Here is a 27,602-nt window from a genome sequence, read left to right on the forward strand (position 1 = left end):
ATAGGCAATCTTAGGTGGTCCCTGAATAGCCAAAGTGATCTTGCAAAAAAACAAAGCTGGGTGTAATACAATTTGGATATTTGTCCCTTGCAAATCTCATGTTGAAATGTGATCCCCAATATTGGAGGTAGGGCCTAGTGGAAGGTGTTAGGGTCATGGTTGTAGATGCCTTATTAATGGCTTGGTGCCATCCTTGCAGTAATGAATGTGTTCTTGTTCTATGAGTTACCATAAGATCTGCTTGTTAAAAAGAGTCTGGCCTCTCCCTCCTCTCTCTCTTTCTTGTTGCCTCTCTCACCATGTAGCATGCCTGCTCCCCCTTTGCCTTCCATCATGATTTTAGGCTTCCTGAGGCCCTCACCAGGAGCAGATATTGGCACTATGCTTCTTGTACACTCTGCAGAACTGTGAGCCAAAATAAACCTCATTTCTTTATAAATCACCCAACCTCAGGTATTTCTTTACAGAAATGCAAAGTAAACTTCTTGTACACACTGCAGAACTGTGAGCCAAAATACACTTCGTTTCTTTATAAATTCACCCAATCTCAGGTATTTCTTTATAGAAATGCAAAACAGATTTCTTGTACACTCTGCAGAACTGTGAGCCAAAATACACCTCATTTCCTTATAAGTCACCCAACCTCAGGTATTTCTTTTATTTTTTTTTAAGTATACTTTAAGTTTTAGGGTACATGTGCACAATGTGCAGGTTTGTTACATATGAATACATCTGCCATGTTGGTGTGCTGCACCCATTAACTCGTTATTTACATTAGGTATATCTCCTAATGCTATCCTTCCCCCCTCCACCACCCCACAACAGGCCCCAGTGTGTGATGTTCCCCTTCCTGTGTCCATGTGTTCTCATTGTTCAATTCCCACCTATGAGTGAGAACATGCAGTGTTTGGTTTTCTGTCCTTGTGATAGTTTGCTGAGAATGATGGTTTCCAGCTTCATCCATGTCCCTACAAAGGACATGAATTCATCCTTTTTTATGGCTGCATAGTATTCCATAGTGTATATGTGCCACATTTGCTTAATCCAGTCTATCATTGTTGGACATATGGGTGGGTTCCAAGTCTTTGCTGTTGTGAATAGTGCTGCAATAAACATATGTGTGCATGTGTCTTTATAGCAGCATGATTTATAATCCTTTGGGTATATACCCAGTAATGGGATGGCTGGGTCAAATGGTATTTCTAGTTCTAGATCCTTGAGGAATCGCCACACTGTCTTCCACAATGGTTGAACTAGCTTATAGTCCCACCAACAGTGTAAAAGTGTTCCTATTTCTCCACATCCTCTCCAGCACCTGTTGTTCCCTGACTTTTTAGTGATTGCCATTCTAACTGGTGTGAGAAGGTATCTCCACCTCAGGTATTTCTTTATAGAAATGCAAAACAGACTAATATAAAAGGATTCACACTTCCTGATTTCAAAACTCACTATACAGTTACAGTAATCAAAACACTGTGGTACCAGCATAAAGTCATACATATCCACCAATGAAATAAAAGAGAGAGCCCAGAAACATACCCTCACATATGTGGTGAAATGATTTTCAATAACGGTACTAAGATAATTCAATGGGGAAAACACCATTTTTTTAACAAATTGTGCTAGAAAAGTGGATATTCACATACAAAAGAATACCCAGTTTTCTGACACCATATGTCGCCTTATCTAACACCATATATAAAAATTAACTAAAAATGGATCAAAGATTGTCTTTGACTGCTTTGTGTTGCTATAACAGAATAACTGAGACTGAATGATTTATAAAGAAAAGTTGACTTAGCTCATGGTTCTGCAAGCTGGTAAGTTCAAGAAAGATAGTACCAGCATTCATTTGGCTTCTGGTGAAGGCTTTTGTTGCATGTGTTGCAATGCAACCTGGTGGAAGGTCAAAGCGGAAGTGGAAACATGTCAAGAGGCAAAACCTGAGGGGCATTCTGGCTTTATAACAACTCACTCTTGTAGGAACTAATCCATTCCAGCTAGAAGCAATTCAGTATTGTCAGAATGAGAGTGCACTCACTACTGCAAGAACAGAACCGAACCACCCACAAGGGCAGAGTCCTCATGACCCAGATACCTCCCATTAGGCTCCACCTCTTAGAGGTTTCACTTCCCAACATTGCCACAAAGGGAATTAAGGTTTCAATATGAGTTTTAGTGGGGAAAAACCATATTCAAACATAGCAAATAACTAAATGTAAAATCTAAAACTGTAAAAGTCTTAGAAGAAAATATGAAAATAGCATCAAAACATTGGATTTGTCACTGATTTCTTGGATAAGACATGAAAGATGCTGGCTGGGTATTGTGGCTCATACATACTCCCAAAGTGGCTCAGCACTTTGGGAGGTTGAAACATTGAAGATTGCTTGAGCCCAGGAGTTCAAACCAGCCTGAGCAATGAGTAAGACCCTATCTCTACAAAAATATTTGTTTAAAAAATTAGCTGGACATGGTGGTGCATGCCTATAATCCTAGCTACTCTGGAGGCTGAGACAAGAGGATTGTGCTTGAGGCCAAGTGTTCGAGGCTTCAGTGGGCTGTGATTGCACCACTGCACTCCAACCTGGGTGACAGAGAGTGATCCCATCTCAAAAAAAAAAAAAAAAAAAAAAAAAAGAAAAAGAAAGAAAAGAAAAGAAAAACAGCCAACAACAACAAAATAAACAAATTGGACTTCATGAACATTTAAAAATTTTGCAAGCAAAAAGAACAATGCTGGAGGCACCACACTACCTGACTTCAAAATATATTTCAAGGCTGTAGTAAATAAAATATCATGATATTGGTATACAAACAGACACATAGGCCAGTGGAACAGAGTAGAGAACCCAGAAATAAATCCATGTATTTGCAGCCAACTGATTTTTGACAAAGGTGCCAAAAACATACACTGAGAAAAGGACATTGTCTTCAATAAATGGTGCTAGAAAAATTTGATATCTATATGCAGAAGAATGAAACTAGACCCCTATCTCTCACCACATACAAAAATCAACTCAAGATGGATTATAGACTTAAACATAAGATCCGAAACTATAAAACTACTAGAAGAAAACATAGGAGAAACGTTTTAGGACGTTGGTTTTGACAAATATTTTATGATTAAGACCTCAAAAGTACAGGCAACTGAAACCAAAAATAGACAAATGTGACTATACTAAACTAAATAGCTTCTGTACAGCAAAGGAAACAATCTACAGAGTGAAGAGACAATCCACAGAATGGGAGAAAATATTTGCAAAATGTTCATTCAATAAAGGACTAATATCCAGAATATACAAGGAAAACTGAGAGCTCAACAGTAAAAAAAAAAAAGAAAATCCTATTAAAAAGTGGGCAAAAACCATGAATAGACATTTCTCAAAAGAAGACATACAAACGGCCAACAAAATGCTCTACATCATTAATCATCAGAGAAATACAAATAAAAACCACAATGAGATATCATCTCATCCCAATTAGAATAGCTATTATCAAAAGACAAAAAATAACTAATGCTGGCAAGGATGAAGAGAAAAGGGAACTCTTATACACTGTAGGTAGGAATATCAATTAGTACAGCCATTAAGGAAAACAGTAGGGAGATTTCTCAAAAACACTAAAAATAGAACAACTACCATACAATCCAGCAATCCCACTACTTGGTATTTATCCAGAGGAAAAGAAATCAGTATATTAAAGGGATACCTGCACTCCCATGTTTATTGCAGTATTCACAATAGCAAGAATGTGGAATCAACCTAAGTGTCCATCAATGGATAAATGGATGAATAAAATGTGGCATATATACATAATGGAATACTATTCAGCTGTAAAAAAATAATAAAATCATGTCATTTGCAGCAATATGAATGGAATGGGACTCATGTTAAGTGAGATAAACCAGGTTCAGAAAGACAAATATTGCATGTTCTTACTCATACGGGAGAGCTAAAAAAGTTCATGGAGATAGAGAGTAGAAAGATAACAGAGGCTATGTGTGGGTGGGGGCAGGAGATAAAGAGAGGTTGGCTAATGAGTACAAACACAGAAGGAATAAGTTTTAATGTTCAATAGCAGAGTAGGGTTACTATAGTTAATAACAATGTATTGCATATTTCAAAATAGCTAGAAGACTTGAAATGTTCCCAGCACATAGAAGTGATAAATACTTGAGGTGATGGACACCCCAATACACTGACTTGATTATTACAGTCTATGCATGTAACAAAATATCACCTGTACCTCATAAATATGTACCAATATTGTCTATCAATAAAAATTGTGCATCAAAAGACAGTATCAACAGAGTAAAATACAACCCACAGAATGGAAGAAAATATTTGCAAATGATATATCTGATAAGGGATTGATATCCGAAATATAAATGGAACTCATAAAACTGAACAACAAAAAAGCAAACAACCCAATTCAAAAATGGGCAAAAGACTTTATAGGCATTTCTTCAAAAATATGCAAATGGCCAGTAAGGACATAAAAAGATGCTCAACCTCACTAATCATCAGGGAGATGCAAATCAAAAACTGGAAAGGGAGACCACCTCGCACCCATTAGGATGGCTACTGTAAAAACAAAACAAAACAATTCCAGAAAATAACAAATGTTAAGCAAGGATATGGAGAAATTGGAACCCTTGTGCATTGTTGGTGGAAATGTAAAATGGTATGGTTGCTGTGGAAAACAGTCACAAACTGAAGAACTACCATGATCTAGCGATTCCACTTCTGGGAACACACACAAAAAAATTGAAAGCAGAGATTCAAATAAATGTTTGTATAGCCATGTTCATAGCAGCATAATTCATAACAGGTAAAATGTGGAAGTAACCCTATTATTCATCAACAAATATATTCATCAACAAATAAATAGAAAAGTGAAATGTGGTACATACATACAATTGAAAATTATTCAACCTTTAAAGGAAGGAAATCCTGACACATGCTACAACATGGATGAACTTGAGGATATTGTGTTAAGTAAAACAAGCCAGTTACCAAAAGACAAATACTGATTCCATTTATTTGAGATACTTATAAGTCAAAATCATAGAGACAGAAAGTGGTATACTGGTTGTCAGGAACTAGCAGAAGTGGGGAATGGAGAGTTATTCTGTAACAGGTACAGAGTTTCAGTTTTACAAGATTAAAATAGTTACAGAGATGGATCCTGGTGATAGTAGCACGTTATGGGTGTATTTAACACACCTTTACACTGATCTATATATTAAAAAATGGTTAAGATGATAAATTTTATGTTACATATATTTCCACAATGAAAAACATTAGAAAAAAATTTAAATTGGAATATTTCAATATAATATTTTGAAGAGACAGGGCCTTGCTCTGTCGCCTAGGCTGAAGTGCAGTGGCTTTATCATGGCTCACTGCAGCCACGTGATCTTCCTGCCTCAACCTCCCCAGTAGGTAGGATTGCAGGCACACACAACCATGCCTGGCCAATTTTTAAAATTTCTTACAGAGACAGGGTCTCATCATGTTGACCAGACCATCATGTTGACCTCTTAGCGTCAAGCCATCTTCCTGCCTTGGTCTCCCAAAGTACTGAGATTACAGGTGTGAGCCATCCCACCCAACCACAGATGGTTTCTGTCTTTATAATTCTGTATATTCCAAATTTTCACCAATGAATGTGAATTAATTTTGTAATTAATATAATTAACAAGATGGGATTTTTTATGTGTTCAGGGGTAAGCTCTACCTACAGGAAAAATTATATAGAGAAACCCATTCCTAACACAGTCTAACCATACTGTGTTAGACAATGAGGAAATGCTCTCTGTGTACCTGATGTTTGTTAGGTCCTGAATATTCAAAAATAAAAGACATGGTCTCTGTCCTCATGGAGCTTAGACTCTAGAAGGAGACAAGTTTTACTATAATATTTATTGAGAACTCATTAGCATTAGGCATTTTACTTAGATCATCTCACTTAATCTTCACAGTAATTCTGTGAAGTAGATATTATTTTTGTCCTTTTACATAGGGGGAAGCTGAGGCTTAGAGAGGTCAAATGACTTGGCCAAGATCACAGCTAGTAAGTAACGAAGGAGAGCTTCAAACTCAGGCAGACCAACTCCAGATGTTCTTTACCAAAATTGCCGCAGACAACTATGATCAAGGTAACATGTGCTAAGATAGAGGTAAATACAGAGTGTTATCGGAGCACTCAGAATGTGTCTAACCCATACTGAATGGAGGAAAGGATGCTTAAGGCTTCCTGGAGGAGGTGGTATGGTCACAGAACGAACAGAAGTAGGAGTTGGGGCTAGAATAGGTTCTAAAGGGTGTTCCAAGCAGAAGCAGCCCTGTGTGCCCTGAGCCCAAGGGCATAGACTGTGGCACACTTAAGAATGCAAGTGGTTCAGTGTGGATGGAGCAAGGGTGCAAGGGAATGTGATGGCTTGAGAAGCAGGGAGCAAGACTGGAACCTTGTGAGAAAAGGACACATTTGCCTCATCCAATAGTATCGTGCAAAATGAAAATCTTTCTATCAGCTTTGCAGTGCTTGGTAAGAAAAAGGGTTGAGCAGGCTTGCAAAATCCTGTTCCTGTTTGACTGATTACTGCCATGGCAACCCAGCAGCAGCCAACATTGTCAAGGCCTCTTCTTTGGATACAATAATAAATAGTGATAAAACACTACCTCAAGGCTTTATATTTTTGCCATCAGTTAAAATTTTGTTCTTGGCTATGGTGAAAATGTTTTCAAATTACAGAAAAGAGGAAAAAGAAAAAGTATATTTTGAATAAAGTACTAGAAATTATGCATGTGCTTTAAGAACTTGAAGCCCTAACATTTCAGGAGTTCTGAAGGGGCTTTCTCCCTGCTATGAATAAGCACTTGGCAGAAGATAAACAATGACGCAGCACTTTGCAGTTTCACAAAGTATTAGCCCCATTATGTCTGTCATGATTTCTGGGGAGATGAATAGCCACCCCTTCTCCCCTCCTTTCACTTTTAACTCTAGCTGAAAGAGAGGAGCCAGTCTCACTATTATTGCTGGGTGACAACTGTGTGATGGGTGGGAACTTGTTTCTAAAACAATCCACAAATATTTAGATACAGTACAATTCTCAAAGACATTCCCAAATCAGGCAGCTTCTTCAAAAAGAGCAATTCCGTAGAGTAACTGAAGGCATCTCAGCTTTGAAGGGAGACCTAGCTGGGTTCCAATCTCAGCTCTCACTCCTGGCAGCTTCACCTTCATACTTTACCTAACCTCTAGGAGCTCAACTTCCTGCCTTGTAAAGTGGTACTTATACCTGTTTCCTTGCAATGTAGTTGAAAGGATTGGAAATAATGAATGTATATGTGGCAAGCAACATATTATTTGTTCAACAATTGGTCATAGCTATTGTTATTTATTCAGGGTCACAGACTCAGATGATAATTCAGATCATAAAACACCATGAAATGGCTTTGGCAAAAAGTTTGGAACCCTTGATTTACATATCATATTTCATCAGTTCTACAACACAAGGTACCTTCACGTTTTCACATCTCTAAAACTGGGATGTCTCTCACAACATACAATGTGTCATATTTAATTGGCAGTGACTTTTCTTTCTTAGTTGATCATAAAATAATAGAGTGTCTTACAATGGAGAAAATCTTAGATTAGATGAAATAGGGTAGCTCCTTTCAGCATATGGAACATTTTACTTTGGTTATAAGCCAACAAATAAAAGAAGGAGCCAAATACAATTTCTATGCAATAAATCTCTGACAGAAAAGATAAGATTCATGGCAAGTACTCATCGCATCTTTCTGAACTATTGCAACCTGGCAACACATCTGTTCCTAAGAGAAGACATGTCAGAATCATCCATCCACTCAGTCTCCTATGTGATCCATACCATCTGGTGCCCTCGTTCTGCATCTCCTCACCCTTCTTCTCCCCACCCCATGGATTCCTGCTAAAACAAAACAAAACAAAAAATACTTAGTTTGAGATTTTCAAAGTTGTTTCTAAATGGAACCAGGCAAGAAAGTAATGAATATAATTTTACAGGCTTGCAGAAACAGGCTAATTACAGTCTTATTGTTGGGGGAAGCAGTAGGAAGATGCACACACACACACACACACACACACACATGCACACACACACCCCTCTGTCCTACACTACATATTTCTGCCTTGAGACTTCACATGATGATCCCCAGAACTAGGGCTCTAAGGGATTATGAGTAGTTGGGACCCCAGAGTTGCTGTTGTCACCTGCTTGGAAACAGGAGATCCACACACATACATTTACTCTTTTAGGTAGCAGAACCAGATTATAAGTAGGTTAGGAGGCACTTGACTGGGGAATCAATCTATGGAAGTGTTAAAATGTCATTGGCGAAAATTAGGACTATGATACCAACTAAGATTTTTAAAAGCAAAAATCCTTGAGGTTTTTGAAAGGGACTCTACATGGTGGCTGAAACATAAAGTTGGTTCTGTTACCTGGAAAGGAGACACTCACCTCTAGAAGAAATGGTTAAAAACAAAACAAAACAAAACCCCAGCTCCCTCAGGTGCTAAGCATGATTCAAATGAGTGTTTTCGTAGTGCTCATAAGGAAGTCATAGAGTACACTTATGGGATGAGCTCCTGAAATCCTGTGCCTGAAATAAATACTTGTGGTAACTTAAAAGGACAACCAGAAACTGCCAAGGACCTACCATGTCACTCTCCTTACAAGCTAACAAATTAGCCTGCTACTGTTTCATGGATGCTGGTAGAAGATACGCGTCTCCTGGGTCAAATGGTTTGGAACAAAGGGCAGTCAGCACCTTGCTTGCAAGATGTGTAGAGACCCTGGAGAACTGTCTCCCATCAATGATGTAATACGTTAAATGCATGTGACATAGTGGAATATAGCATAGTAGGTCCCACCTCACTAAACAAACACATATTGAAACACATAGAGAAAGAATATCGGTGGAAAGGGGCAGAGATTGTAGACTATCTAGAAAGTCCACATGGTCCAGCTCTAGCCTGGAGCACAGCAGGTTTAGTCTTCCCATGGAAACAAACTTGAATGAAAAGGTCAGTTCACGGAGAAGGAAATAGGACAAGGGAAACAGAATTGTTCTTTTATTCTTTGTTCAGAGACATACATATTATTTATTTCATAATTCAGAGGAAAGAATAGAATAAAACTGATTATTTAAAAGTATAGTAATTGGAAAAATCTTTCCCTAAACACAATGCAAAGGTTCAAAGTTTAGCTATGGAGAGCTAATAGGTTCAAAGTTTAGTTATGGAGAGCTAATTTTTTTCCTCTTTCTGTACAGATGACTTTTCCTTTCCTTTGATGATATCTAACAGTTCACAGTTCTTTGTCCTCATATTCAAAGGACTTGAATTGGGAGATAAAGTTGCCAGATTTAAGATGTATTGAACTTGAATTATTTTAAATATGTATATCAAATCAATTGGAACATTTTGTATGATTTTAAACTGTGTAATTCAGTACAATTTGAATTTCTAAACTTCTATATTCTCTTTTTTTTTTTTGAGACGGAGTCTTGCTCTGTCACCCAGGCTGGAGTTGGAGTACAGTGGTGCGATCTCAGCTCACTGTAAGCTCCACCTCCTGGGTTCATGCTATTCTCCTGCCTCAGCCTCCCGAGTAGCTGGGACTACAGGTGCCCGCCACCACACCCGGCTAATTTTTTTGTATTTTTAGTAGAGATAGGGTTTCACCGTGTTAGCCAGGATGGTCTTGATTTCCTGACCTCGTGATCTGCCCACCTCAGCCTCCCAAAGTGCTGGGATTACAGGCGTGAGCCACCGTGCCCGGCCTGAATTTCTATATTCTAAGCATTTTCTCCTTTTCCTAGAATCATTACATTTCCTTATAGTATTCTATGTAATAATTGTTTTCTAAATAACTTTTACTAACTGTCAGCCTAATGTTATTTTATTTTGTTTTTTTGATATGGAGTCTCACTCTGTTGCCCAGGCTGGAGTGGAGTGGCACAATCTAGGCTTATTGCAACCTCCACCTCCCAGGTTCAAGCGATTCTTCTGCCTCAGCCTCCCAAGTAGCTGGGACTATAGGTGTGCGCCACCACACCTGGCTAACGTTTTTTTGTATTTTTAGTAGAGATAGGGTTTTGCCATGTTGGCCAGGCTTGTCTTGAACTCCTGACCTCAGGTGATCCACCTGCCTCAGCCTCCCAAAGTGCTGGGATTATAGGCCTGAGCCACCGTGCCCAGCCCTAATGTTATTTTAGAAGATAACATTGATACAATACTATTACCTAATCTGTGGAACTTAATCAAATTTCTCCAATTATCCTTTTTCTGCTCTAAAATTTAATTCAGGATCCCACATTGTGTGTAATTTTCATGTCTCCTTATTCTCCTCTATCTGGATCAATTCCTTTATCTTTACTCTCTATGACCTTGATATTATGAAGAGTCTTTCAATTTGGGTTTGTTTGATGTTTTCTCATGATTCAACAGAGGTTATCCATTTTTGGCAAGAAGACTCCAGAAGCAATATTGTGCCCTTCTCAGTGTATATCTCAGGAGGTACGTGATGTCAATAAACCTCATATTACAAATGGTAATATTGACTTTGGTTAATGTGGTCTTGGCCAGGTTTCTCCACCTGGAATTTATGATTTTTTCCCTGTTGTAACTAAAAAGTATCTTGTGGGGAGATAATCTGAGACTCTGCAAATATCCTATTTCTCATCACATTTTTGTTTACTAATTTTTAACATCCATCAACATTGCTAGCCTATAACAGTTATTACTATAGTGTTTACCAAAGAATGATTTTCTATTTCTATCATCTATCTGCATTTATAAATTGGAATTCTACTGTAAAGAAGAATTGAATAAATAATTTATTCAGTTATCTATGTATATCAGTTGTCTTTGTTTTGCAGTATATGATGTTGATTTTACGTGTCAACTTGACTGGGCCACAGGGTGCCCAGATATTCAATTAAGCCTTACTTCTGGTGTGTCTGTAAGACTGTTTCTGGGTGGGATTAACATTGGAGTGGACAGACTGAGTGAAGTAGATAACCCTCTTCAGTGTGGGTGGGTCTCATCTCATTTGGGTGAAGGCCTGAATAGAATAAAAGACTAAGTAGGAAAGAATTCTTTCTCTCTATGTGATGGTCCTCTAGCTGGGACCTTGGTCCTCTCTGGCCTTCAGATTCGAATTTAGACTGGAATTTACACCATCAGCTTTCCTGCTTCTCAGGCCTTCAAACTCAGACAGGAATTATACCATTGGCTCTCCTGAGACTCCAGCTTGTCAGTGGTAAATCTTGGAACTTCCTGGCCTCCATAACCACATGAGCTAACTCGTTATAATAGATCTCTTTATATATACAGTCACACATTGCTTGATGACAGGATAAGCTTTGAGAAATGTGTCATTAGGTGATTTTGTCTTAGTGTGAACATTGTAGACTGCAAATACACAATCTAGACGTTATAGCCTACCACACACCTAGGCTATATGGTATAGCCTTTTGCTCCTAGGCTGCAAACCTGTACAGCATGTTACTATTCTGAATACTGTAGGCAAGTGTAATACAATGGTAAAGTACTTTCGTATCTAAATATATTTAAATGTAGAAAAGGTACAGTAAAATACAATTTAATCTTATGGGATCACTGTTGTATATACAGTCCATCATTGACTAAAATGTTGTTATGCAGCCTATGACTGTATATTTATAAACATATGTGTATGCATGTGTGTGTGTGTATATTATATATAGAGTATATATATATAAAATAATATCCTATTGGTTTTGCTTTTCTGGGGAACTCAGAATAAAATACAGTATACAGTCAAAATACTATTTTCCAAAGTTACTTATGTTAGTTCTTTTCCTCTGTGTTCCCTTTATGTCATGTTGTTCATTTGTAATTGTTCGCTTGTTACCATTTATATTAATTTAAAAAATTAAGTCCTATCCTATCTGGCCAAAATTCTCCAGGACTTTCTACCTCACTCAGAGTCAAATTAGAAGTCCTTTCCACATGGCCTAAGCCTACATGATCTGGCCCTCTTATGCCTCTCTAGCCCCATCTCCTTACCAGACTCTTGCTGACCCCAGTCAGTTCACACTGGCCTCCTTGCTGCTCCATAAGCTCCTCGCTGCTCAACACACCCCATGAGCTCCTACCTCAGTGCCTTTGTACTTGCTCTTCCTGCTGCTTGAAATGCTCTCCCCCATGTATCAACATGGGTGAGTCCCCCACTTCCTTCAGGCTTCTGTTCAAGAGGCATCTTACATAGTTCTTTCTTTTTTTTTTTTTGAGATGGAGTCTCACTCTGTTGCCCAGACTGCAGTGCAGTGGCACGATCTCGGCTTGCTGCAACCTCTGCTTCCCGGGTTCAAGCAGTTCTCCTGCCTCAGCCTCCCTAGTAGCTGGGACTACAGGCACGCACCACTGTGGCCAGCTAATTTTTGTATTTTTCTTTAGTAGAGACAGGGTTTCACCATGTTGGCCAGGTTGGTCTCGAACTCCTGACCTCATGATCCTCCCGCCTTGACCTCCCAAAGTGCTGGGATTACAGGCTTGAGCCACCGCGCCCGGCCTATTTCTTTGGCTGCCTTAGTTACAGGAATATGAGCTCCACCAGGGCTTTGTTTTATTTACTGTCATACTCCCTGATCTAGAGCAGTACCTGGAACTGTTCTAGTAGCAGAAACTAAATACATATGTATATATTTGTTACTGAACATTTTTCCCCTCCAACTTTGTTAAAATATGATTGACAAATAAAAATAGTACACATTTAAGATGTACAATATGATGATTTGATATATAGGTATATTGTGAAATTATTATTACAATCAAGCTAATTAATACCAAACATTTGTTGACTTAACCTAATTCATATTTCATTAAGAAATATCTTTTAAATGCTTGAGGGGATGGGTTAAAAAAAGAAATATCTTAAGATGTTTTAGCTGTTAATAATAAGTGTCAATTGATAAATTGCCAGCATAAGGACTGGCAATCTGTATTTCTGCCCTGAATCCAATATTACAGTAACTGTGTGAGTACAGAATGTGATTTAGTCTATTCATTAGAATGTTTGCCTTCAATATACTCCTCCGCATCTCTTCTAACAGCTGCCTGTCCTTATATAAATGAAACATGTTTTCTCCTAAATTCTCCACAATGAATAAGTATTATTTCTGTGATCAGAGAAAAAGAAAAAGCTATTAAAACAAAGAGCTCACACGTTAAAGCATAAATCTTTGCCATAAAATGATTGTGATACTCCTCCTAACTCTTCACTCTTCAAGTTGACAGCCTCCAGAGTCAACTTTTAAAGGATCTGTCTGAAAAAGTTACCCTAAAACATAAGTGCACCTATAGGTAGGCCATTTACTAATGTGTAAGCCAGTCTGAAAAAGACAGTTATCTCAAATCACTTAACAGGGAGAGGCAGAATAAGGAACTAATAACAGGTAGCAGAAAGTGTGAGGCAACTATTGCGCTGCTTCTCAGGGAATTTGACAAAGGGAGAGAGAATGGAGCCATAATTGGGGTGAGGATGTCAATGTTTCTTCCTGTAGTTTAAACACAATGAAGCGGGGATAACTCTGGAGGGAAAGCACTTAAGGTGAGTGAAGTGTATTGTCAGCTCTGGGTTAGAGTATTTGGAAGCTAGATACAAAATACCAAATTTATGAAAGTAATTGAGTGATGTCTAAACTGAGAAATAATAGCTATAAAGCTGTTTCCATTCGTTGAGAGCACAGATTTATTTCTGTAAATTGAAAAGACTGGAAATAGCCAAAGGGATTGTTAGGCTAATGGTATCCTCCACTGAGTTTTCTGGGGAAGATTCTCAGCAGTGCCATTTCCCTTAGAATGTTACCAAGCCTAAAGGAATGAGGACAGTGGAAAATGAAATGGGGATGGGGAAGGAGAAAAAAACGGGACAGAAGGTGCTAATTTTGTAAAATCCCATGAAATACAGAAAAGATTTTTAAGAGTGACAAATGTTGAAAACAGCTGTGATCCCTCTGGTAACAGAGATACTCAAACAATTTAAGAGACTCTAGTCAGTTGCACCAAAATCTGGAGGATAGAGTAGTCACATCTGAATTAATGATGAATAAATCTGTAAAACTAAGGGTGCATTTCCTTCCTAGAGTAGAAGGCTTTCCTTTGTGGTGAACAACTGGACAAAGTATTGAAAAATAAAGTCTGTATGAACATCAAACATGGCTCTCTGGGCCTTTGTTTTTTTCTCCTAGGAGTCATTTAACTCCAGAAAACTGAAGCAACACAAATAAATCCTGGATCCCCCATTAAGACTGGGAGTTTCAGGGGCTGTGGTGAATTGCTTCTTATGTTGTGCTACTCTGCCTGTAAATTTGCTATAGCAGATACCTTTGGTTTCCTGCCCTATAGCTAGCCCCTACTCACTCTCTTCTAACAGAATTCTAAATTTTTTTCTAGTATCCACACTTTTCCAAGAAACCATGGGCATTAGGAATAGCTGGTCCCATTCTCATTTCCGAGTGTCATAATTTGATTGTACTAACTGCTGTGGATTTAATGTCCCCTCTAAAATCATAATAAAATTTAATTATCATTGGGCTGGTATTAAGAAATGGGACCATTAAAAGGTTATTAGGCCATGAAGGCTCCCTCATGAATAGGTTAATGTCATTATTGTGGAAGTGGTTCATTCTTGTGAAAATGGGTTGTTATAAAAGTGAGTTTGGTCCCGTCTGTTTGTTGCTCTTGCCCTCATTTGCTCTTCTGCCTTCCACCATGCGATGGCATAGCATGAAGGCCTTCACAACATGCCAGCACCTTAACATCAAACTCTCCAGCCTCCAGAACTATGAGAAATAAATTTCCTTTATTTATAAATTACTGGGCCTGTGGTATTCTGTTATAGCAACACAAAAGGAATGAAGAAAATTGGTATCCAGAAGTGGGGCTGTTATTATAACAAATAATGGATAACATGGACGTGGTTTTGGAACTGGATAATGAGTACAGGCTGTAAGAATTTGGAAGGGCAGGCCAGAAAAAGCCTAGTTTGGCATGAATAAAGCATTAAGGGCAATTCTGGTGAGGGCTTAGAAGACTCCAGAACTAGGGAGAGCCTAGATGTTCTCAGGGATTACTTAAGTGATCAGATTATCAATAGAAATATGGATGGGTAAATAAATATCAGTGGAAATACTGACAGTAAATAGTAAATAGATATCAATAGAAATAGAACGTGGATGGTAGATAGAATATGGACGGTAAATAGAATATGGATAGACAAATAGAAATAAAATATGGATGGTAAATAGATATCAATAGAAATATGGATGGTAAATAGATATCAATAGAAATAGAATATGGATGGTAAACAGACATCAATGGAAATACGGATGGTAAAAGCCATTCTGAGGAGATCTCAGATGGAATTGAGGAACAAGGAATTGGAAACTGAAGTAAAGCCCATGCTTGTTATACAACTGCAAAGAATAGGGCCGAATTGTGTTTATGGCTGAGGGCTTTATGGAAGGTGACATTTAAGAGCAATGAGGCCAGGCACAGTGGCTCACACCTATAATCCCAGTACTTTGGGAGGCTGAGGCAAGCGGATCACTTGAGGTCAGAAGTTTGAGACCAGCCTGGCCAATATGGTGAAACCCTGTCTCTACTGAAAAAACAAACAAACAAACAAACAAAAATAAGCTGGGCATGGTGACACATGCCTGTAGTCCCAGCTACTTAGGAGGCTGAGGCAGGAGAATTGCTTGAGCCCAGGAGGTGGAAATTGCAGTGAGCCGAGATTGCACCACTGCACTCCTGCCTGGGCAACAGAGCAAGACTCCATCTCAAAAAAAAAAAAAAAAAAAAAAAGAGCAATGAACTAGGATATCTAAAGAAATTTCTAAACAAAATATTGTAGAAGCTATAAGGCTACTTTAAACTGCATACAGTAAGATGCAAGAGGAAAGAAATGACTCAGAGATGGAATTTATAATTACAGTCATGTTTTAATCAACAATCACATACAGGCATATCTGAGAAGTATTGTGGCTTTGGTTTCTGACCACTGCAATAAAGCAAGTATCACAATAAAGTAAATCGTATGAATTTTTGGGTTTCCCAGCACATACAAAAGTTATGTTTACACTATACTTTATTAAGTGTGCAATATCATTGTATCTAAAAAAAAAGTACATACCTTAATTAAAAATACTTTATTGCTAAAAATGCTAATAATCATCTGAGCCATTGGCAAGCTATAATCTTTTTGCCGGTATAGGGTCTTGCCTCAATCTGATCAGGGTGGTAGTTGTTGAAGATTGGGGTGGTTGTGGCAATTTCTTAAAATAAGACAACAATGAAATTTTCCTCATCAATTAACTCTTCCTTTCATGAAAGATTTTTTTCTGTAGCATGCGATGCTGTTTGATAGCATTTTACCCACAGTAGGACTTATTTCAAAATTGGAGTCAATCCCCTCAAACCCTGCCACTGCTTTATCAACTAAGTTTATTAAATATTCTAAATCCTTTGTTGTCATTTCAACAACGTTCACAGCATCTTCACCAGGAGTAGATTCCATCTCAAGAAACCACTTTCTTTGGTTATCCATAAGAAGCAACTCCTCATTTGTTCAAGTTTTATCATGAGATTGCAGCAATCAATCACATCTTCAGTCTCCGCTTCTATTTCTAGTTGCATTGCTATTTGCGCTACATCTGCAGTTACTTCCTCCACTGAAGTCTTGAATCCTTAAAGTCACCCATGAGAACTGGAATCAACTTCTTCCAAACTCTGTTAATGTTGATATTTTGACTTCCTCCTATGAATCATGAATGTTCTCACTACCATCTAGAATGGTAAGTTTTTTCCAGAAAGTTTTCAATTTTCTTTGACCAGATCAATCAGAGGAATCACTGTCTATAGCAGCTGTAGCCTTATGAAAAGTATTTCTTAAATGACAAGACTTGAAAGTTGAAATTACTCCTTGATCCATGGGCTGCAGAATGAATGTTGTATTAGCAGGCATGAAACAACATTTATCTCCTTGCACATCTCCATCAGAGCTTTTGAGTGAGTAGGTGAATTGTCAATAAGGAGTAATATTGTAAAAGGAATTTATATTTCTGAGCAATAGGTCTCAATAGTGGACTTGAAAATATTCAGTAAACTTGTAAATAGATATGTTGTTATCCAGGGTTTGTTCCATCTCTACAGCACAGGCAGAGTTAATTTAGCATTATTCCTAAGAGCCCTAGGATTTTCAGAATGCTAAATGAGCATTAGCTTCAACTTAAAGTCACCAGTTGCATCGGAACCTAAAAAGACAGCCTGTCCTTTGAAGCTTTGAAGTTAGGCACTGACTTCTCTCTAGCTATGCAAGTCCTAGATGGGATTTTCTTCCAATAGCGGCTGTTTTGTCTACCCTGAAAATCTTGTTTAGTGTAGCTGCCTTCATCCATTATCTTAGCAAGATCTTCTAAATAACATCCTGCAGCTTCTACATCAGCACTTGTTGCTTCACCTTGCACTTTTATGTAATGGAAACGGCTTCTTTCCTTAAACCTCATGAACCAATCTCTCTGCTGGCTTCAACCTTTTCTTCTGCAGCTTCCTCACCTTTTTCAGTCTTCATAGAATTAAAGAAATTTAGGGTCTTGTTCTGGATTGGGCTTTGGCTTGAGGGAATGCTGTGGTTGGTTTGATCATCTATCCAGACCTCTAAAATATTTTCCATATCAGCAATAAGGCTGTTTTGCTTTCTTATCATTTGTATGTTCACTGAAGTAGCACTTTTAATTTGCTTCAAGAATTTTTCTTTTGCATTTACAACCTGGTTAACTATTTGGCACAAGAGGCCTTGCAGCCTATCTCAGCTTTTGACATGGGTTCCTCAGTAAGCGTAATCATTCCTAGCTTTTGTTTTGAAGTAAGAGAATTGTGACTTTTTCTTTCACTTAGAGACCATTGTAGAATTATTAATTGACCTAATTTCAATATTGTTATGTCTCAGGGAATAGGAAGGCCCAAGGGATTTTGAGACAGGGGAATGGCCACTCAGTGGAGCAGACAGAACACACACAACGTTTGTTGATTAAGTTTGCTGTTGGTGGTCCTGCAGGATGATAATACCATATTTTCACTGTACCTCTTTTATATTTAGATATGTTTAGATACACAAATAGTTACCATTGTGTTCCCTTGGGTCCATCACATAGCCTAGCTGTGTAGTAGGCCATACCATGTAGGTTTGTGTAAGTACACTCTGTGATATTCAGATGATGACAAAATTGCCTGACAATGCCCTTTTTAGAAATGCAATGTATGACTATAAAGGAGAAGCAGAATGGAAAAATTTTGAAAATTTTCAACCTGGCCATGTAAAGAATAAAAAAGCCTATTCAGGAGAGCAAACCAAGTGTGTGACCAAGATACTGTTAAGGAGATTAGTATGGACAGAAAGAATCATCAAGACAATAGGAGAATGACCTCAAAGTCATTTAGAGATCCTTGAGGCTGTCCCTCCTGTTACAGGACCAGAGCTCTAGGAGGGCAGGATAGTTTCGAAGGATGATCCTGAGAACCCTCTGTGGGCTCACTATCCAGAGCCTCCTAGATTTCTCCTTCCCACATTTCAGTGCATTGCTTCTCGGCTGCCTTAGCTGTGGCTAAGGCACAGTGGGACCAGGTGTGGCTCAACCCACCACTCTACAAGGTATAAGCCATAAACCTTGGTGGCATTCATGTGGTGCTAGTTCTTTAGGCATGAGAAATGCAAGAGCTGTGGGGGCATGGTTTCTTTCACCTAGATTTCAAAGGATGTCATAAACAGCCTGGGGTCCCTGATAAAAATTTTTTGCAGGGGTGGAGTAACTACAGAGAGCCCCAACTAGGGCAATGCTAAATGGAAATGTAGGGTCAGAGCTGCCACAGAGAGTTTCCACTAGAGCAATGCCTAGTAAAGTTTATTTCTGGGCTCTCTATTCTGTTTTGTTTATCTATGTGTCTATTTTTACACCAGTAGCATACTATTTTGATTACTATAGCTTTGTAACATAATTTGAAGTCAAGAAGTATGATCCTCTAGCTTTGTTCTTCCTGTTCAAGATTGTTTTAACTATTCAGGGTCTTTTGTGTTTACAAGTAAATTTTAGGGTTTTTCTTTTTCAGTGAAAAATGCCATGGGAATTTTGATAGGGATTACACTGAACTTGTAGCTTGCTTCAAATAAAATGGAAATTTTGGCAATATGATTTTTCTGATTCCATGACCATGGGATATCTTTCCATTTACTTGTGTCTTCCTTATTTCTTTCATCAATGTCTTATAGTTTTCTGTGTACAGATCTTTCATCTCCTTGGTTAAATTTATTCCTAAATATTTTAATTTTTGATGCTATTATAAATGGAATTGTTTTCTAAGTTTCTTTTATGAATAGTTTTTTATTCATGTAAGCTTGTCATTCATGTATAGTAACACAGCTGAGTTTTGTATGTTAATTTTGTATCTTGTAACTTTACTAAATTCATTTATTAGTTGTAATAGTTTGTTGGTCAAGTCTTTAGGACTGGCTACGTACAAGATCATGTCATCTGTAAACAGAAACAATTTACCTTTTACCATTCCAATTTAGACGCATTTTATTTCTTTTTCTTGCCTAACTGCTCTGGCTAGGACTTCCAATACTATACTGAATAGAATTGGCAAGGATGGGTGTCCATCCTTGCCTTGTTCCTGATCTTAGAGGTAAAGCTTTCAGTGTTTCACAGCTGGGTATGATGTTAGCTGTGGGCTTATCATATATGACCTCTATTATGTTGAGGTAAATTGTTTCTATACCTAATAAGTTGAGAGTTTCATCATAAAGGATGTTGAACTTTGTCAATGCATTTCTGCTTCTATTGAAATGATCATACAGTTTTTATTTTTATTTTTGTTAACATCATGTATCACATGTATTGATTTGTGTATGAATTTCTTAAAATTAGTTTTTTGCCTCTTTCTCTCTCTCTTCTTCTGTTACCATAATTTGTAAATTCATTTGCTTGATAGTATCGCATGGCTTCTTTATGCTTTCTTAATTCTTTTAATTTCTTCTTTTGTTTTGGTTCCTCTAATTGGCTAATTTCAAATAATCTGTTTTTGATTTGCTGATTTTTTTCTTCTGCACGATCAAGTCTGTTGTTGAAGCTCTCTACTGATTTTTTTTCATTCTGTCATTATATTCCTCAGCTCTAAGATTTTGTTTGGTTCTTTTCTATGTTTTTTATTTCTTTATTACACTTCTCATTTTGTTTATGGATTGTTTCCATGACTGCATTTGTTTGTGTTCTCTTGCATCTCATTGAGCTTTTTTAAGATAATAATTTTGAATAATTTGTCAGGCAATTCATAGATATCCAATTCTTGGGGGTTGGTTACTGGAGCTTTATTAGTTTCCTTTGGCGTCATGTTTGCCTGATTCTTCATGATTTGTGTAGCTTTGCATTGGTGTCTGTGCATTTGAAGGAGCAAACACCTTTTCCAGTATTTATAGATTGATTTCAGCAGGTAAAGACCTCTTGTTAGGTCCATGGGCTGATGGAATTGCCACCAGGATTGCAGTTGAGTGGGGTTGGAGTTGGGCAATGTGACTGCTGCTGGGTCCAGTGTGAGGTCTGCAGTTGGTGGGCCTGTTACCAGAGGCTCAAGTGAGCACGGATCCTCTCTGGTCCTTGAGTGAAATCAACTGTCTCTAAGTTTTTGGTCAGTAGGCCTGGTTCTGGGACAAGGGTCCACTTCAGGGTTCGAAACTTGGTCTACAGCTGGCAGGCCTGTTGCCAGATGCATGGATGGGTGTAGTTCCCTGAGGGTCTCTGCAAGGGTTCCCACTGGTTCACTGGGCAGAAGAGAGGGACTAAAACTGAGTCACAGGACTGCTTCAGGGTCCACACACAAGCTCAAGGACTGCCTCCTGGGTCATGGATGAAGGTGCCTCCTCCTGGGTCCTTTGGTGGGAAGGACTGCCCTGGGACTGCAGCTGAGTGGTGCTGAAGCTGGGTCACAGGGCTGCTTCAAGATCTGCAGCTGAACTTAGGCCAGTGAGTCTGCCTCTAGTGACATAAAGGGGCATGTCTTCTGGTACATCTCTGGGATGGGAGGACTGCAGCCAGGTTGCAGCTTAGAGGGCCTGGAGTCAAGTTACAGGGCTCTTTGAAGGTATGCTGTGGAATGTAGATAAGCAGATGGGCCTCTCAGGGCGTGGATGGGCATGTTTCCCAGCAGGTTCCTGTGTGAGCAGGACTTCTCTCAGACCATGGCCAAGAGAGCTTGGAGCTGGGTCCCAAGCTGCTTCAGGATCCACAGCCAGGATTGTGGTCAGCAGGCCTGTTGCCTGAAGCACCGGTGGGTGTGAGTCCTTCCAGGTCCCTTGGTAGATGGCTCTGGTGGCAGGATCAAAGCCAAATGGAGCTGTAGCTGAGTCCACAGAGGAACAGAATGTTTCTGATACTGTCACAGGACCACAGTTGGTGAGCCTACCACCTAGCTGTGAGTCTGCCCTTTCAAAGGAGGCATCTTTGGTCTTAGGCTGTGCTTGAGTTTTGCAACCTGGGGTCCACAGCTCCCACAAAGGCACTTTTGTCCATGGATGGCTACCAAGTTCTTGTTGCTATGGGGAAATATGATCAAGGGACCTCCTATTCCATCACCTTTTCCTCCTTGTTATATCTTAAACAGACACTTAGTGAGGAGCAAATTAAGCAGACTTCTCAAGGCTCTATACCTAGTAAAGAGCAAAGCCAGGACTCAAATCATGGTCTGCTGCTTGCACAGCTGAAATGATCAACCATTATACAGTCTCATCCTTTTAAGTACCTCCAGTGAATTCAGTCTCTTAAGTATGAAACAGCTTAGAGGCATGTAGTCTGTCAGCTGAAAGTACCAAGAATGTTTTAGAAATGATCCCTAGTTGAAGGCCACTTCAGTGAATACACTCATCTTACCTAAGAAGGTTTTGTTTTGTTTTGCTCAGGGTATTCAGCAGGTAAACATATCTTGGTACACATGGGGACAAATTAGTCAACTATATTAAATAGAGAAGGGAGATTCACTTCCTTTGCACTCTTTCCCTGCTTATTCATTGTATTTTGGATATATTTTCTTTTTTTGCATGCAACCACTACAATTATGATTAAAGGAAAATTCTGTCATATCTTTTCTCAAGACATGAAGCATTTTCACTGTCTTCTGAGATAACTGAAATCTCAATAGTGAAGCAAATCATTAGTATTTCAATCTTGGTTGTGTTTTCTATGTGGGTCAAAATGGAGACAGTATATCATCTCATTCCATTCATCGAATGAGGAGAGAGGTTTTAGGTACAAACATTAATTAATAAAACAGAGTTAAAAGTGACAACATATTTTGCTGTCCCTGACACTTTGATATATGTATTTCTTGGCAGCTCAAGATGCCAGGGGCATAAAAATCTAGATAATATAGGTCAAGAATCCCTGGGTTTTCAAACCCACATTTTACATCAAAACTATAAACAAATGAATCTTAAAACTCTGTACTTATTTAAATTATGGATTTATTTTAGAATCTGTGCTTTGCTGCATTATATATTTACAAAGTTGAAAAAGATTAGATTTCAGTGATCAGGATGATGTAGCAAAAGCAAAACAATGTTCTTTTTCAGAAAGCATCAATCCATTATTAAAAATCTAGATTATTTGATAAGCAAAATTCCTCATTAATGTGCAGTAACATATGCAAGGTAGTCTTTTAATCCTGGAGAAGCTTGTTCAGAAGGAAGCACCAAAAAATAGAATGCTTATTTTATTTTCAAGCTGGAGTTTTCAATCACCCTGGCAGGATGAGTTTTAATCAGCTTTTGTTGTAACATGAGTAGTAACTTCAATATATACCACACATACACATCATCTAATATTTTATACCCTACTCACACGAAACACACATGTACACACTATATACTATACACCTGCCACACCACACAGATACATACACACATACCATACTGCATATATATACTCTACTCTCCACCAAGCACAGAAAAATACGCTATACACATGCCACATCATAGCACACACACCATAGCATATGCACACATATCTCTCACATCAAACCCATGTACACAAAATACCATACAGCACACATATACATACTATATGCACATACACCACACAAGCACAAGACTTTGCCACACATGCACTACACATACCATACCACACATACATTCCCTTTCATACCCAGCACACATACACATACATCCCACATGATCTGGCCGCTGGCTGCCTTCCTGACCTTATTTCCAACTCTCTCTCCCCTTTTCACTGTACTTGAGCTACGCCTTCCTCTTTGCCTTTTCTTGAGCACACCAAACACACTTCTGTCTTAGCCCATTGGCATTTGCAGTTCCCTCTGCCTGAACTTCTCTTTTCCTGGATGTGCACATGGTGTACTCCCTTTTCCTTAGAGATCCTTTCCCTGACCCTCCCCCAGTGCAGGATAGCACCCAGATCACTTGCTCTCTGCAACTGTCTGCTGCTCCCCATTACTGTCCTGACTGGCCTTAGCTACCTGTATTCTGAACTCCAACCATAAAATGTAAGTTGTTCTTAGAAATCATCTAATTTAGTCTAACATCCTCATTTTGCACACAACAGGAGGGAAGCTTCAAAAAGAGAAGTAACTTGTCTAAGGTTACAAAAATCATTCATTCATCCATTCAGCAAATATTTCGTAAGCACCTATTATGTCACTATTCTCAGTACTAGGTATCAGAGGGGTACAAAAAGGGCAAGGACTTTGAACTCATGAAACTTACAGTCTATTCAAGGAGACAGATAATAAACAAATAAATACATAAAATAATGTCAGGTAGTGATTAATGCTTAAAGAAAAAAAGCAAGGAGGTAAAAGGAGGTAGAAGCAAGAAAGAGCCAAGAATAGTTGAAAAACATTATCCCAAAGGCACAAGGACATACAGTCTATTGGAAATTTTTCAGAAGTTAAAGCATCTATTTATTCAAGATGGTAAACAAGTGGCAGCCTGGTTTGCAAATGCAGAAGGCTTAGCTAGGGGGTCATTTGGACTTGAAAAGGAGGCATGGTTTCTGAGTCTTGGCTCAAGGCAAGGATGGTGTAGATCCCTATATGTTATAATGACATTCACATTGACAATAATTGCAGTTAAGATAATGGTGAAATACGTACTGGATCCATTCAAGGCATTGTACACAATGAGGCACCATAGAGTTTAGATACTCCTGTTAATTTCAGGTACTGATAGTGGATAGAGCTAATCTGAGAGCCAGGAACATATAGAATCTTCTAAGAAAATAATTAATAGTCTAAAAATGTGAGCCAGGCTACTGAAAGTTAGGAAGTCAAAAGTGGTCATGCATAAGGCAAGACCAAAATCAGATTACTTGCTTAGTAATGTCCAGTTCTATGCTTATTCTGGAAAGGTTGAAGTCTACTACTGCCATCATGAGAAGAGGCCAAGCAATACAAAGGCTAAGAAGGGCAGATCTGATCTGATCTGAGCCAAGAAGCAAAGGCTCCTAAGAAAATAACCTACCAGCATCTCAGAAACTCCCTTTGTCTTCCCATGTTTGAGGTTCTACCCAGGAAGCAGGCACCAAATGGAAATATCTGAGTATGTGTACGTGTGTTTGTATGCATGCGTGTGTGAAAGAGGAAAGAACAGACATGTTTTGGAGGCATTGCTACCTATTGAACAGTATGTTCTGTTTACCATGTCTGGTACAATTATCCCAACTCATCATCTTTTTAAGAAAAATTTTTTAAGAAACAGTAATGTGAGTTTGTATGCTATGTGAAACTCCAGAATGAGGTCTGCTTCTCAGATAATTCGAACTGTTCATAGGCAATTTCAAAAATATTGACCATTTGCACTTAACTAATAATGTCCTTTTCAATGACAAGAAGTTATTCTGAATAAAGTTTCAAATCCCTAAAATGGCTCACACCTCTTAGCTTCAATGTAAACATCTCTGGAAGCGATGTAGATTTTGGGACTACCTAAGCCTTGTAAACTTTAAGTATTTAAATTATATCTTTTTTGTTTGTTTTTTGTTTTTTGGGTTGTTTTTTTTTTTTCTTTTTTTCTTTTTTTTTTTTTTGGACAGGGCCTCACTCACCCTGTCACCCAGGCTGGAGTGCAGTGGCATGATTTCAGCTCAATGCAGCCTCAACCTCCAGGCTCAAGTGATCCTCCCACCTCAGCTTCCCAAGTAGCTGGGACTACAGGAGTGCACCACTGTGCCCAGCTAATTTTTGTGTTTGTCGTAGAGATGGGGTTTTGCCATGCTGCCCAGGCTGAAATGATTCCTTTTTTGAAAGACAGAATAGCTTTCCCTAAATGTTTAGAAATTAGGATAGAAACATCTTAGAAAAACGTATACAAGAATCTAATAGCATTCTTTTAGGTCTTACATTATATAGCTTAAATATTTTGTCTCCAATAACAGATAAATTATTTTTGCAAAGGATTGCCTTGGATTTGTTGATGATTCCACTCTAATCACATCTATATTTGAAGACATATTTTGGATATGATCAAATAAGAAGCTAGCATGTTTAATCAAAATATGCCATTAATTGTTTAAATGTGAAGGAAATAAAAAATGAAATTAAGACTTTGTTTATATTCATATCATGGGAAATTTTCAAAATAGATTTTGTAATCAGTACCAGAACCTTTCACAACTTGGAGAATGGCAATAAGACATTGCTGAAAGTAGTCTACAGATATGTTACTTCCCAACAATTACAGTAATCCAGAGTGTTGCATAGTTTGCAAAATACTTCATGAGTTCTTTTAATTAGCAAAATAAGGTATTGGCTAGGAATAAAAGTTATTATTATTTTCATTTTATAGATGAGAAAACAGAACCACAGAAACTGAGGGAGTTACCCAAGGTTACGTGGCAAAGGAGTGACGGTGGCACATCTAGAATCCAAGTCCACTGACTCTCATCATAATGGCCTTTTTATATCATGCTTCTCTTGAACTATGACTTGTCTTCTAGTATATGTAGATATCGTTTATACTTAAATATTTGCCTAATACTATCTCATAATGATGCTAAGATTATTAAAATGGAAATTAAAGTTTGTCAACAGCGTTACTTAAAATTGGGAAGATTAAGGAGTATGAAAGACACTGAAGAACTACTTTCAAAGAGTCATCTTTTAAAGTTCTGGTGTGCAAGTTTTGTGCAGTGCATAAAGGCATGAATATTTGGTTTCTTTCCCAGCTAAGATCACTCAAATTTCCCTTGGGTACATCATGCTGCCTTCTTATTATTCACTTATCCTTTAAAGTAGGTGACAATTTGGCTTTTGTTATCACCTATATCTCATTTTAAAGTGAAATCAGGCTGAAATTCTTTGCATAAGAGGGCTTAAGAAGTCTATCTGTTAAGATAAAGGGAAGAAAATAATTTATTTCAATCATTAGAAACTTTTGACAGGTGGACAGGCTAATTTTCTTGACTTACAAAGCACTCATTCAAATGAATTGAAAGGTGAGCAAATCAATAGAAAAATGGGCAAAAGATAAGATCATGCATCTTACAGAGCAAAAGTACAAATGGGCAAGAAATATGTGAAAGATGATTATAATAAAGGAAATGAATACCAAAACATGATATATCTATCAAATTGGCCAAAAAAAAAAAGAAAGAAATTGAATGGTGAGTACTGGTGAAAGTATGGAGGAAAAAAGGCTACTGTACCCTTTTGGTGGAAGTGTAACTTTGAATGCTCTCCTGGAGAGTAACTTGTTCTTATCTATAAAAATCTTTTTTTTTTTTTTTTGGAGAACCATCCCAGCAACCCAACCACAGCTGGTTCTCCCTGGAGACCATGAACCACACTGTCCAAACCCTCTTCACTCCCGCCAACACCGGCCGCTCCACCAACCATGAGATGCTCAAGGAGAAGCATGAGGTGGCTGTGCTGGGGGCACCCCACAACCCTGTGCCTCCAGCGTTCACCATGATCCACATCTGCAGTGAGACCTACGTGCCCGACCATGTCGTCTGGTCCCTATTCAACACCCTCTTCATGAATTCCTGCTGCCCGGACTTCATAGCATTCACCTACTCTGTGAAGTCTAGGACAGGAAGTCTATGGAAAGGAAGATGGTTGGCGACCTGACTGGGGCCCAGGCCTGTGTCTCCACTGCCAAGTGCCTGAACGTCTGGGCCCTGGCTCTGGGCATCCTCCTGACCATTCTGCTCATCATCATCTCAGTGCTGATCTTCCAAGTCTCTCGATAGAACAGGAGACAGCATCCAGGCCAGGAGCTCTGCCCACAACCTGTCTCCCATGCACTCCGCCTTCCATTCCTTGCCCCACCCCCAAAGCTGAGTTCTGTATCAGCCCTTTATCCTCACACACTTTTCTACAATGTCATTCAATAAAGTGCATGTGTTCGTGGTGCAAAAAAATAAAAATAAAAATAAAAATAAAAAAATTAACTTTCTTTAACATACTAGCTGGTACTTTGAATAAAAATCTTAATTGCATAT

At 38.5% G+C, this 27,602-nt stretch overlaps 1 protein-coding gene and 1 pseudogene across 7 annotated transcripts in view; one reads left to right on the forward strand and one right to left on the reverse strand.

The window, feature by feature from the left end:
• PCED1B (PC-esterase domain containing 1B) overlaps positions 1-27,602 on the reverse strand; it is a 156,859-nt gene that overhangs the window by 73,486 nt on the left and 55,771 nt on the right. The window lies entirely within an intron of this gene.
• Positions 5,715-27,491, forward strand: LOC117975447 (interferon-induced transmembrane protein 3-like; annotated as a pseudogene).

The sequence above is a fragment of the Pan paniscus genome, chromosome 10 (genome assembly GCF_029289425.2).
Source record: "Pan paniscus chromosome 10, NHGRI_mPanPan1-v2.0_pri, whole genome shotgun sequence".
NCBI lineage: Eukaryota > Metazoa > Chordata > Mammalia > Primates > Hominidae > Pan > Pan paniscus.